At 41.4% G+C, this 13,906-nt stretch overlaps 1 protein-coding gene across 2 annotated transcripts in view; it reads right to left on the bottom strand.

Annotated features, from left to right (window-relative positions):
- The window catches only part of brinp3a.2 (bone morphogenetic protein/retinoic acid inducible neural-specific 3a, tandem duplicate 2), a 54,294-nt gene extending 41,100 nt beyond the window's left edge, over nucleotides 1-13,194 (bottom strand). For both annotated transcript variants that reach the window (XM_017718869.2, XM_017718863.2), the window contains exon 1: nucleotides 12,610-13,194. The gene's annotated coding sequence lies outside the window, so the exon portion shown is untranslated. The remainder of the gene's footprint in view (nucleotides 1-12,609) is intronic.
- Between the last annotated feature and the right edge of the window lie 712 nt (nucleotides 13,195-13,906).

Here is a 13,906-nt window from a genome sequence, read left to right as displayed (position 1 = left end):
GAATTCATCTGGAAAAAAGAGCAACTACAAAGGAAGAGTCTGCTTGGCTGAAATTTTAAATCATTTGGAAGACAGTACGTACTTGATATAGGAATTTGTACTGTATATGAACTTTACAAGAGGTAAAGAAGACAAGGACAGAAATGGGGGATAACTTGACGCAAACAAATGTGTAACAATGTAACTGGATACTGTATGTGTTGGGATTTAATACATACAGCACTCTGCAAAAGTCAGAGACCACCCTTCATTTATGGAATATCCAGTCAAAATAGGCATTGAGTTCAGTCTTAGAAGTTGGTTGTATTTTCTACTTCTCTCTGTCTAAGTAACCCAAAACACATTCAATGATGTTGAGGTCTGGACTCTGGGGTGGCCAGTCAATTGATTTTCTTTTGTATCTATTTTCTTTTCTCAGTAACAGCTTCATGTCAGCCACACATCTTTTCAAACTTATAGCATTGTCTTCCCACAGTGGAAGGATGGACAGAAATACCTGTGAATTTTTCAGATTTGAAGCAAGAGTGGAGCTTGATTTTCTTCTCTCTCTCTTGCTTTGACTTTCTCACCTTATGCAAGTGAATTATTTTATATCTAATCTCCTCAGAAATATCTCCTGAAAAATTAATATGTTCTAAAAAAATGGCTATTTTGACTGAAAATTAATAACTAAAAAGTGGACTGAATGTGCATTTCACAGACTGTGAAAATAGTCATTTAAAATTACACAAACATTACATAAAGCTTGTGCATATTAATAATCAATACAATTATTTAACATGGATTTAGGGCAATCCCTTCTGTGTGTATCTAAATGGGTCAGAGCTTTATGGGACCGTGCCTAGGCTTCTTCACTCAATCCACAAACAACAAGTCTGCCTGGATTCAAATACAAAGAGTATTTTCTGGGTAAACTGACATGACCTCACATTGTTTACTGCAGTGAAATGTATTCTTAGCCATTAAAGTAATATGTTAATGTATTCAGCAGTGGAGATGATGAGTGTGCTACCATTCATTGTGCCACACAAGACAAAAAGGTTATTGATGTTGAAGCCAGACAGACCTTAATCAAATTTTCAACCGGACCAACAGTTCATAAACAACAATGCATTAATGCATCTCTCTCAATTTTCCTACAAAGTCAATGGTGTCCAATGCTCATGAACAGCTCTGGCCACTCAGGACCTACCAGCTTCTACTGGGACTTTAGTTAAACCCTGTATAAGAGATATGCATTTGTTCAAGTGTCAGATTGACTGCACAAAAATGTATTACTTCTCCAAATGGCCTTAAGAAGGTTGTGATGATGAGATTTGGGAACTCAAACCTTAGTTCTCCAAGGCCTTTCCTCGAATTATAATTAGAGAACAGGCTGAAGTGTGTGGGGGCAAGTTGGACTCCAAGCATCTGTTCAAGGCTCTCGTATGAAAGCCTCACCACAGTGCAGAGCCTCGACTGACTCTACTGGAAGTATGCAAATGACACTACCTTTTTTTTTTTTTTTTGTGAAACTCCCTTCCCCAAGTGTGTCTGAGGAGTGTGGGTGGAGGGCTTTGTGGGTATGAGGAGGGTGGGGAGGGGGGCTGATTAAAAGGTTTCTTCAACAGGATCCAATTTGTAATTCTGCCATTCTGAAGCTTGTCTCCAAGCCATCCCCAAAACCATCTTCAAAGACGGCTCCAGGAAGTGCTAAACTTTACATCCTGCCTTATCTGCTGAGTAAGGGGTTCTCACTCCTAATTAGCTCTCTTATCATCTAGCCCACGACAGTAAACAATACCTTTCACTGGGTGCCAAAGCAACGCACTGCTTTGTAAAATAATATGACTCCGAGTCATAATTATTTATATATTACAGATGAGCGCGAAAAAGATACGTACAAAGAAGTTGCATGGTAGTAATGTTTGTTATGTATCAAAGAGAATATTCCAGCAGAAAGGCAATAAAACAGATATGAAGCTGTTATAATGAACGGAACATGGGAGTCAGACCCTTTGTGTGATACTATATCGGATATTCTGTCTAATCTTGCTGCCCTTCTGAGAGATGGAGGACAGGTAGCTTCAGAGACAAGAATCATCCTCAGAGCTCAGATGAAAACTGAATAAAGGCAAGTGTATACTAGACTATACACTCGACAATAAAGATTCCAAAAAGTGTTCTTTGGAGTGATACTACAGATATCTAAAGAACCCCATAAAAGGATGTTTTTAAATGACCCTTTTTATAATTGATATGCAATGTTCCAGTGTAAAGAACCCTTTTTTAAAGTTCTTTGAAATTTCTCATAATGTAAGGGGTCTATAACAATGCAAGGCTGTTCATACACCTGTACAAGGCAAGCATCTTCGAGGAACCAAAAAGTTACACAAAAACCTCAACAAATAAACCTAAAATTCAAAATGCTCACTGTGTCCACACTCTATCTTTGTTACAACATCCATTCTTTTCATGAGACTTGCTTTTGACTTTTCAAAGAAAGCGTGAATTTTCAAAGAAACCGGGATTTTTTCACACCTCCAAAGTTAGACATTGGGTGCATTTTCTGGGTTTCACAATCCAAGCAATCCCAAAATGGTTCAGTGATGTTGAGGTCTAGACTCTAGGGCCAGTCATTTAGAAAAGAAGTTAATTTCTTTTTGTTTTGAGAACAGCAAGTTTTCTTTTACTTTTCTTTTTTTTTTTTTTTTTTCCTTTCTCAGTCATATCTTCTTGACAGCTACACATCATTTCAGACCCATAGTGTTGAGTTCTCTCACAGAATGGACAGAAACACCCACTGACCAATAGAGAGTGCAGGGCCTTCTTGTAAGACCCGCTCCGTGTGAAAAAGTGCCAAAAGTTGGAAGCGAAAAAAAGATTTCAGAAGCATAAAGCAATTCCAGAAAAATACACAGAAAATATACAGAAAAAAGATTCCAGCAGACCAGCAAAATGAGTGGTATATTTATATCAGAATGAGTAAAAATGAGCAGTAATCTTTTGAAAATTAAGTTTAATTTAACTTTCATTATTTGTACTCACGGACAGTGGGTACTGTTGGCTCACAGCAAGAAGGGCCTGGGTTTGATTCCCTGGCCAGGTGACCAGGATCCTTTCTGTGTGGAGTTTGCATGTTCTCCCTATGTTTGGATAGGTTTCCTCCCACAGTCCAAAGACATTAAGTTAGGCCAATAGGAGATGCTAAATTACCCCTCAGTGTGTATGCCTGTGCGTGTGTGTGTGTGTTTGTATGAATGTAAATGTTTGTGTGTCTGCCCTGTAACAGACAGGTGACCTGTCCAGGGTGCCTGCCTTCCACACAATGACTGTGTGTGTACTTCCTCACACACTTTTTTTCCTAAATTTAGCAATTTACTTGTGGATTTTATTATTTTATTTTAAACTTCTGGCACAATATTAACTCTTTAATTAACATTGTTATTTTCCATTCACTCTTCAGCTTTTTCTCATTCACTGTTACATGAATAGGCAACAATGTAGACTGTACTTGATTGGTCCACTCTGGCTCTGGCTCCACCCTAGCTCCACCCTTTCATCATCAAACACACCTTTAGCTAGTTCTGCATTCATTGCCTTTAGTATAGCTACCATATTGTCTGGTTTATTTCTTTGTGTGCATGTGTCCTGCTTTTCCTCTGGCCATTTCTTAGTTGTTCTCTTATTTTGTAGTTTTCAGATATTTCTCATGGTTTTCACTCTTGCTCTGCTCTTTTGGTTCTAGATAATGGATTACCCCTGTGTCTGTCTGCCTGCATGTGTACTGTTTTCTGCTATTCAGCACGTGACTCACATATTACAATGGTAAATTAACATGTGCTGTTGATCTTTTGGAAAAATGGCAACCTAGTAATTCAGATGATTACCTGAGCCTCTCTTTGTGTCAATAATCCAGATTGCATCATCATCCTGAGGCGTATGTAAATTCAGCTTTATGGCTAGTGTGATTTAGTGTCAAGGCAACCAACCTGCATGTACGGCTTAAGGTTCAGAGCGGATTTCATCAATTAACCATGACCATTAAACTGAGGGGTTATTTAATTAAAATGTGTGTAGGCTGAATAAAACACAACAAAGAATTGATTACCGGTTCTATAAAAAGCCCTCTTGAAATGCGGATGGGGGGTAAATGAAAAAGATACCATTTTAATTATTGCTCTCCTGCTCGTAAAATTCTCACTTTTGCAGTTTTATTTGGCCACATATCACTGTGTGGCTTAGGGAAGTGCAAGGGAAAAAGCACCTATAAATCTCAGCAAAGCACACATAGGTCTTGCTTCAAATGGGACCAACAAGACCTAGTGCAAGAGGCCTAGAGCATCCTCCTAAAACAAGACTATTAAGGTTATTTTGTGACACGTTGGATATAAATCTTAAGAATAGCTGGTTCAAGTTTGAGCATATTATGTGTGTGTAAACAATAGACCATCTGAAGGGAATGTACTGAAGGAGCTGGCTGTTTTCAGTGCAAGTTAAAACTTTCAAGATTTGTTCACAAAACATGTTACTCAAACATGCGCTGGGTCATAGAGTCTTAAAAAAAAGCAAGAAATTAGGCTAATACTCTTTAAATGTATCTATGATCTATTATTCTTATTTTCAATGTTTATAATTCTGTTTTTGGGGTCTAAGGGAATAGATTTACATGCTTCCAAAAACAGTATTATTCCCATACTGTACATCCCTATTCACTCCCAGGAAAGAAAGGTCTGTTAGAGCTCTTGTGTCTTTAAGCCCCTCCTCCCGATGAGCCTAATGTGTTCTGATTGGTCAGCATGCACATTCTGTTCTGACTGGTTCTGCTGTATTAGTTTGAGCAAGAATACGATCCTGAAATTCAGTGTCTTTTCAACATGGCTATAAAACTGAACAGTCACTTTGCAAACTCCAGGAGTTGCTGTCTGTTGTGTGAGGGTGTGTGAAGCTTGCCAGTAAACAAGCAGTAAGGACTTTTTTATAACTCCATTTCCAGTGAAAAAATGTAAATAAAAATAAAATCTTATGATGTGCGAATCATTTAAACTGTATATTTGATTGAAAGTTGTACAAAGACAACATATCAAATGTGAGAAATCGTATTGTTTTTTGAAAAATATATGCCCATTTTGAATTTGATGCCAACAACACATTCCAAAAAGTTGGGATGGGGGCATGTTTACCACTGTGTTTCATCACCTGTTCTTCTAACAACACTCTGTAAGTATTTGGGAACTGAGCAGACCAACTGCTGTAGCTTTGAAAGTGAAATGTTTTCCCATTTTTGATATAGGATTTCAGCTGCTCATCAGTTTAGGGGCTCATTTGTCACATTTTTCATTTCATAATGCATCAAATGTTGTCAGTGAGTGACAGGTCTGGGCTGATGGCTGATTGTTTAATACGCTATGCTGTTGTAATACTTGCAGAATGTGGTTTGACACTGTCTTGCTGAATTAAATAAGGTTTTCCCTGGATGGATGGCAGCATATGTTGCCAAAACATTAAGGGTACCTTCACAGATGTGCACATCACTCATCGCCATGTGCACTAATGAACCCCAATAGTATCATGAATACTGGCTTTTGAACTGTGCACTCATAACAAGCTGAGTGGTGTTCAGCCTGGAGGACACAGTGTCCATGATTTCCAAAAAGAATTTCAAATGTTGATTTGTCTGACCACAGGACCCTTTTCCACTTCAGCTCAGTCCATTTTAAATGAGAGTGGTCCCAGAGAAGGTGGCAGTGTTTCTAGTGTTTCAGTGTCTCCTGTTTAAATCTGGTTTCTTCTTTGCATTTTAAAGTTTTAACTTGCATTTGTGGATGCAGCGACAAGCTGTTTTCACAGACAATGATTTTCAGAAGTGTTTCTGAGTCCATGCAGTGATTTTCACTAAGGAATCATGTTTGTCTTTAATGCAGAGCCACCTGAGGGCCCAAAGATCATGGCCATCAAATATTGGTTTTTGACCTTGTCTATTGCATACAGAGATTTCTCTTTTAATGTTATTATGTAACCTAAATGATGAAAAGCAAAAATTCTTTGCTATTTTATGTTGAGAAATGTTCCTATTAAATCGTTGCACTACTTTATCATGCAGTTTTTTACAGAGTGGTGAACCCCTCCCCATCTTTACTTCTGAAAGATTCTGAAAGATTATACCCAATCACGTTACTGACCTGTTGTCAATCAGCCACCAGGTGTTTTTTAATTTTTTTAGCATTTCACAACTTTAGCAGCTTTTTGTTGCCCCATCCCAACTTTTTTGACACATGTTGTTGGCATAAAATTCTAAATGGGCAAATGCTTTTCAAAAAACAATAACATTTCTCAGTTTCAACATGTTGTCTTTGTACTACACAGGGTTTAAATGATTTGCACATTACGGCATTTTGTTTTTATTTACATCTTGTACAGCTTCCCCAACTTTCTTGGAAATGAAGTTGTATTTACATGGGATTTACATTTATGGCATTTTGCTGATGCTCTTATCTAGAGCGACTTACAATTTGATCATTTTACACATGTAGGCCAAGGTGGTATTAGGAGTCTTGCCCAAGGACCCTTATTGGTATAGTGTAGGGTGCTTGCCCTGGGATTGAACCCCAGTCTACAGCGTAGAAGGCAAAGGTGTTAACCACTACACTAATCAACCATGATGTCAGCTGCAGGGTTCTGCATGAACAGATGAATGTTCAGCAGACATTTTTTCTACACTGTTGCTGTTGTTGTTGTAGTAGTAGCCAATCAGAGGCCATAACAGTCAAGTAGATCCAATCAAAGCAGAAATTTAGCTTTAGATACCTTCCCATTCCCACACCTCTGTGGTTTCATTTTGAAAATGCAACTACAGACATTGTGGTAATTTTAAACTTCATCAGGCTTCAGAAAAACAAAAAAAATCTGAAAGATATGTGCTGAAAAGCTACAAATGGTTTTTGAGGTCAGCAACGAGGAAGCTGAAGACACATCATGTGTGATGTGGTCCTACACAGCTAGATAGCAATACATGTCACCTGAACATAAACTGAAAATGTGTCTTATCCGCAAAGGGCCGGTGTGGCTGCAGGTTTTCAGTCCATACAAACAGGAGCACACCTGATTCTACTTTCTTACGTTTAATTAGTTGGTCTTAGTCTTCAAACATTTCATCAGGTGACCTCCTGCTTTGTTGGAATGAAAACCTGCAGCCACACCAGCCCTTTGCGGAAAAGACTGGACACCCCGGATCTACATTATGTGGAAGTTTTTAAACGTTTAACAAAATCTTCACACTTACCTCACCTCATCTCATTTACAAAAAAAAGACAACCATTTGAAAGGATCTTTAGGGAACCAAAAAGGGTTCTTCTGTAGCATAGCTCTAAAGAACCATTTCAGTGCTTTCATTTTTCAGAATTGTTATTATTATTCAGTAATGCTAATGGCAGCCCAGAGACACAAGCTTCTTACTTTTTCTAGATGTTATTAGCTGTTTATGCTCTCATCAAAGTTTGTGGTCAAAAGGGTGTCTGGATCTACCTTGCATCCGTTTTTTATAATGATGCCGTGTTCCTGGAGGTCTCTGTTTTAAAGCTGTAATCAGTGAGCCAATCTCCCTAAGCCCCTCTGTTCTCTCGTATGCCTTGCATGAGGCCCAGAGTCAGGATGGATTCAGTGATCTGCCAGTTTTCCTCATTATCATAAAATAATGGGCTATGGCTGCTCAGCACAAAGCCCCTCTCATGCTCAGGCCTGTCTTCCTGCTGCATGTTCAACCGATCACTCACTTGCCCTGGGATTTCTGATGTGTTACAATAGCTGCAGTAGAGCCTTCATGCATGAGTCATTCATTAATCTGAGGACTTGTTAGGGAGCCACTTTACCTGTAGATAGCCATTTGAAGAAAACGGCTCCACAGGGGCATGCTGTGCCACATTCACTTCACTAAGAGGGGATATTTGTTTGGCTCTTGTGGCTTTTGATCTCTGGCTACATCTACGCATTTGGACGGGCTGAAAGAGTCACTCAGGAAAAGTGGGCAACATTAGATACTGATGTTTGTACATGTTGCTCTTGTAATCTTCTGACAGACAGACAGATAGACAGACAGACAGACAGACAGATCCAGAGAAAGACGGACAGAAAGAAAGCAAAAGAGAATGTGAGAGAGGGACTTTAGAGAGAGACAGACAGACAGACAGACAGACAGATACAGAGAGAGATTGACAGAAAGAAAGCAAATAAGAATGTGAGAGAGAGAGAGAGAGAGAGAGAGAGAGAGAGAGAGATGGGAAAAAGGCAATAAGAGAGATAGAAAGATAGACAAACAGACAGACAGAGAGAGGGACAGAAAGAAAGAGAAACAGAATGCAAGAGCGGGACAGAGAGAGACAGAGATAGAGAGAAAGAGAGAGGGAGAGAGAGAAGGAGAGAGAGAGATGAAAAAAGCAATGAGACAGGAAGACATACTGACCAAAAGACAGAGACAGACAGACAGACAGAAAGAGAGAGAGCGATAAAAATGTAGTAAGAGAGACAGAAAGACATACTGACCAAAAGAGAGAGAGAGAGAAAAACTGTGTGAAGTCAGATAAATGGAGAGAGACAGAAAGAGAGAGACATAAAGAGTGACTGTGTGAGACAAAGAGAGAGACAGAGAGAGAGAGGAAGGGAGAGGGGGAAGGTAGAGAGAGGGACCAAAAAGAGAGAAGAATGAGAGGGTAAGGCGAGACAGAGGACAAGGAAGGTAGAGAGAGAAAGACAGAGAGAAGATGGAGAGAAAAACAGAAAGGGAAAGAGAAAAACAGGGAGAGAGATAGAGAGACAGACAGAAAGAAAGAGAGAGTGAGACAGACAATGGTTGTGCCATCAAACTGAAACAGATTTAACAGAGAAGGTTGTGAACAGGCCTCTACAATTATCTGCCCTCACTGTGTACTGTACCTTCTACTATTCTACAATTACACAGATCACAACCAGACTAGACCAACTGTACACCTGTATCTAAACAGCCAACAGCAGCAATCCATAAAACAAACGCACAAAACACGCACAATCTGTAACATCCTCTATATGAATTAGCTGAAAGAGCCTTTTAAAGAAATCACATATACACACACACACACACACACACACGTACACACACATGTCTAAAAGAACAGAACATTCACATCATGCTTTAAAGCCCTGTATTGTGCAGGCTTTGAGGCTGGATCAGGAGGATGCTGAACAGTGAGCCCGCTGTGGGTAATAAACAGGACTATAACAGCGCTCTGCTAAAATCCTCACAGGGCATTGGCTGCCATGCTCTTTCCATTGGCCAGAGCCTCGCGAGCAGTGTGCTGCAGCACGGTCGCTCCATCTGTGACAAACCAAGCCGATACACCTCATAATATTTGACTAGATCTGTGTATCATACACCACTCTGCCAATAAACACAGCATGCAAGATCTATGATTATACTCTTCTGTCCATTCCTCATAGAAATCACACACAGCAACACAATACTTTCAGCAAGAACTGTTCCACCATTTGCACTCAAAAGGCCCAAATCCTATCTTTTTCTTGTGTTTTATTCTTCTCCACAATCAGTACCAGGAACAGATGCAAATTCATTACATTTCCACGTTCCAACCTCTCTTTATTCACTAGTATATAACAGACTGTTTTTGTTACTGTGCAATAGACTGATGTATGACTTCTCTTCTGAATGGCTGCCCTGAACTGCGCCTCATTCAGAAAGCAGCTTGGGCTGAAACAGTCCTTACAACTTCAGTGTGAATGGGAGGAGCTTAACTGCTGTACAGTGAGGATGGGGGTATATGATAATGTGCTGGTTTTCATGATGTCACAAAAACAAAATTACAAATCAAAATTCTAAATAAGCTGTTTCTGCAACTTAGTTTCCATACTGGGATGTGAACAGCATGTTCTGAAACTTCTACGGTGATTACATGTTACATCAAATTTCAACTTACAATTCAGAAAAGCACGGGAAACTAGTTTTCCCCAATATAGGCCCTTTCACACTCTGAACTTACATAATGTACACTGTACAGAGCCCTGCTGGTGACATCCTGTACAAATAAAAATAATGTGTGACAATGACTTAGTAAGGTGTGGGAATGAGATCCTAATGCATGGCCATGACTTAGTAAGGTGTAGGAAAGAGATTCTAATGTGTGGCCATGACTTGATAAAGTGTGGGAATGAGATTCTGATGCATGGCCATGACTTAGTAAGGTGTGGGAAAGAGATCCTAATGCATGGCCATGACTTGATAAAGTGTGGGAATGAGATTCTGATGCACGGCCACAACTTAGAAAGGTGTGGGAATGAGATTCTGATGCATGGGCGTGACTTAGTAAAGTGTGGAAATGAGATTCTAATGTGTGGCCATGACTTAGTGAAACGTGGCAATGAGATCCTAATGCGTGATCATCACTTAGTAAGTTGTGGGAATGAGATTCTATTGCATGCCCATGACTTAGTAAAGTGTGGGAATAAGATTCTGATGCATGGCCATGACTTAGTAAGGTGTGGGAATGAGATTCTAATGTGTGGCTATGACTTAGTGAAGTGTGGGAATGAGATCCTAATGTGTGGTCATCACTTTGTAAGGTGTGGGAATGAGATTCTATTACATGGCCATGACTTAGTAAGGTGTGAGAATGAGATTCTAATGCGTGGTCATGAGTTAGTAAGGTGTGGGAATGAGATCCGAATGCATGGCCATGACTTATTAAGGTGTGGGAGTAAGATTCTAATGCGTGGCCATGACATAGTAAGGTGTGGGAATGAGATCATAATGCATGGCTATACCTTGGTAAGGCATGATCTTGTGTTTTCTCCTCATTCACTCTGGTTCATTTGGTTCATGGTTTCATTTTCTGGGCATTCTGAAGATGATCACAGACCTCTTTTTCTGTTAGCTTCAGACTGTTTTGTTGGTGCGCTCTGGCCTCAACATTCATTCAGTTCTACCCTTTTCAGTTGTTTCTCTGTGCAGTGACTCATAAAGTTGATTTTCTTGGTATGAAAGCATATTCAGATTCCTCCAAGCCAGCAAAACGACCTGATCTGTGACGCCTTTCATTGAGGCTTAAAGGCAAAGATTTAAATTAGTCAATCACTGGACAAATAGTTTGTGAATTGCTTGAAGCTGGTCCTCCATGCATCACTAACACTCGACACTAGTCAGCTCAGAGCTCATCACTGCTGGGGTACTTGGGCCCCTGGAGAAATATAAACAAACTCTGAGAGAGAGAGAGAGAGAGAGAGAGAGAGAGAGAGAGAGAGAGAGAGAGAAAATATGAGTCAGTGTGAGACAGCATGTATGTGTGAGAGAGTAAATGAGTGAGGGGGCGATCAAGTGAGAAAGAAAGAGAGGGAGAGAAGTGAAAGGGTGAAAGAGAAACAGAGCGAGACAGAATGAGTGAGTGAAAAACAGGAGACAGAGAAAGAGAGAGAGAGAGAGAGAGAGGGAGAGAGAGGGAGATGAGCAAATGAACGAGCTAATAAATGAGAGAATGAGGAGGAGGGGGTAGGGAGTGATAGAGGATGATAGAGTGAAAGAATAAATGAGAGTGAGTGACTGATATAGTGGCAGAGAGAGAGGGAAATTAGGGAATTGAGTGTGTGTGTGTGTGTGTGTGTGTGTGTGTGTGTGTGTGTGTGTGTGTGTGTGTGCGCGCGCAACAGAGAGAGAGAGATAGCAAGGGAATGATAGAGAAGAATGAAAGAATAAGTGAGTGAGTGAGTGAATGATTTGAGATATATAGAGGCATACATAGAGAGAAATTAGGAAATTGTGTGTGTGAGTGAGAGAGAGAGAGATGGGGGCATGAGAATAATAGAGCGAATGAATAAATGAGCGAGTGAGTAATTTAGTGATTTGAGAGAGAAAGAGAGAGAGAGAGAGAGAGAGGGAGAGAGAGAAACTGGGAAATTGAGTGAGAGAGAGAGAGAGAAACTGGGAAATTGAGTGAGTGAGTGAGAGAGAGAGAGAGAGAGAGAGAGAGAGAGAGAGAGAGAGAGAGAGGGAGGGAGAGGGAGAGAGAGAGAGGTAGAGAGAGGGAGAGAGAGTGAGAGAGAGAGAGAGAGAGAGAGAGAGAGAGGGAGAGAGAGTGAGAGAGAGAGAGAGAGAGGGAGAGAGAGTTGGAGAGAGGGAAAGAGAGAGAGGGAGAGAGAGGATAGATAGAGAGGAAGAGAGAGAGAGAGAGAGGGAGGGAGAGGAAGAGAGAGAGAGAGAGAGAGAGAGAGAGAGAGAGAGAGAGAGAGAGAGAGAGAGAGGGAGGGAGAGGAAGAGAGAGAGAGAGAGAGAGAGAGAGAGAGAGAGAGAGAGAGAGAGAGAGAGAGAGAGAGAGAGAGAGAAAATACATATGACCCATCAAATAGCATCACATGGCATCATAAATAGCTGAATGTTCTTGCGGGATTAGAGTTGTAGCTCAGCAGCTCAGGTACTGCGTGTAATAGGCTTAATGCGCCGCTGTGCGCTGCCCGTCCCTCATGTGGCTACATGACAGACTAAAGGCAGCACATTCTGCAGCACAAACTCACTAAAGCACCCCGCGACCAGCTTCACAGGCAGGACTGGACTCGGGAGATGCTTACAGCGTGTTAATACAGCTGTTAATAACTCACCCCAACAACGAGCAGCCTGTAAACTTGCCCCGAGCTCGGCCCATTCTCCGCTGAAACGTCCACACGGTCGCTGCTTCCCAACTTCATCCAGTGTTCGGCTTCAGAAATACCAGGGCGCGCGTGCAGAGGGAACAGGAGCACAAGCCGAACCAGGGAGGGAAAAAGTCGGTCAGTCCGCGCCGGTGCCCTAGTCCACTGACGAACTTGGGTAACACACTGCTCCCATTGTGCAGCGCGAGCGGGGCTGTCCGACTGTCCCCCCAGCAGCTCCTGCACGCGCCTAGAACGACCTTTTGGTCGTGAGCGGAGCTGAAACGAATCCTTTGAGCGCGAGAGGACTGGGAGGTTGCGCGCGGAGCTGCGATAGACCGCAGTGCTGCACGGTGCGTAATGCCTATAGCCGGAGCTTTAATATTCCCTCATAAAAGTCCGAGACAGCGCTGCTCTGCTTGACCCTCCTGCTCTGCATCGTCGTCCCTGTGTGTGTCTGCGTGTGTTTGCGCGCGCGTGTGTGTTTGTGTGCGAGGGGACCACATTTCAATGCATAGAGGCTGATCGCCACGGCTGCATTGCTTCTTTGCTGCCCCCTCTTTCTCTCTCTCTCTCTCTCTCTCTCTCTCTCTCTCACTCTCTCTCTCTCTCACTCACTCTCTCTCTCTCTCACTCTCTCTCTCTCTCTCACTCTCTCTCTCTCTCTCACTCACTCTCTCTCTCTCTCACTCTCTCAAGTCACATGTTTAAAACACAAGTAGTCCTCTGTAATGTTTTGGAGGGTATGCTCGAGCCCCTTGACGAGGCAGGAATGATAACTACATTAGAAGCTAAAGCCCCCTTTATTTAAGAAAGCTGCCACTCTACAGGCTTATATGCCCAGCTTTATGTCTATTAGTGGGATTGGAGGCTGGTTTTATTTTTAAAAAATGTTTTTGAGTTTGGAATCTGCACATTTGTCCTAAATGATTCTTGGTTTGAGCACATGGCTCTAGGAAAAGCCTTGAAATGATAATAGATGTGCATATCCATTGCATATTCATCGACATTCAACATGCCATATAAAACTAAAAATAGTGTCACTGCATTTCCATCAAACGAGCAGCAGTTTCACCACAGATGTTTTAAGATACACAGAGTAGCTCTGGCTTCACATCTTGCTTTATTTGATGTTTATACAGCTGTTTGAGTGCGTTATTGGCCTGAGCTGAGCACCTTCACAGCTCACAGTAAAGGTGTCAGCGCTATTCTTTCATTCTCAGTGTGCTAGCTGGAGGGTCCACCACCCAGTCAGAGCAAACAACAA

Source organism: Pygocentrus nattereri, chromosome 26, assembly GCF_015220715.1.
Source record: "Pygocentrus nattereri isolate fPygNat1 chromosome 26, fPygNat1.pri, whole genome shotgun sequence".
NCBI lineage: Eukaryota > Metazoa > Chordata > Actinopteri > Characiformes > Serrasalmidae > Pygocentrus > Pygocentrus nattereri.
The sequence above is the reverse complement of the archived record's forward strand: the minus strand, read 5'-3'. Positions and strand labels throughout refer to the sequence as shown.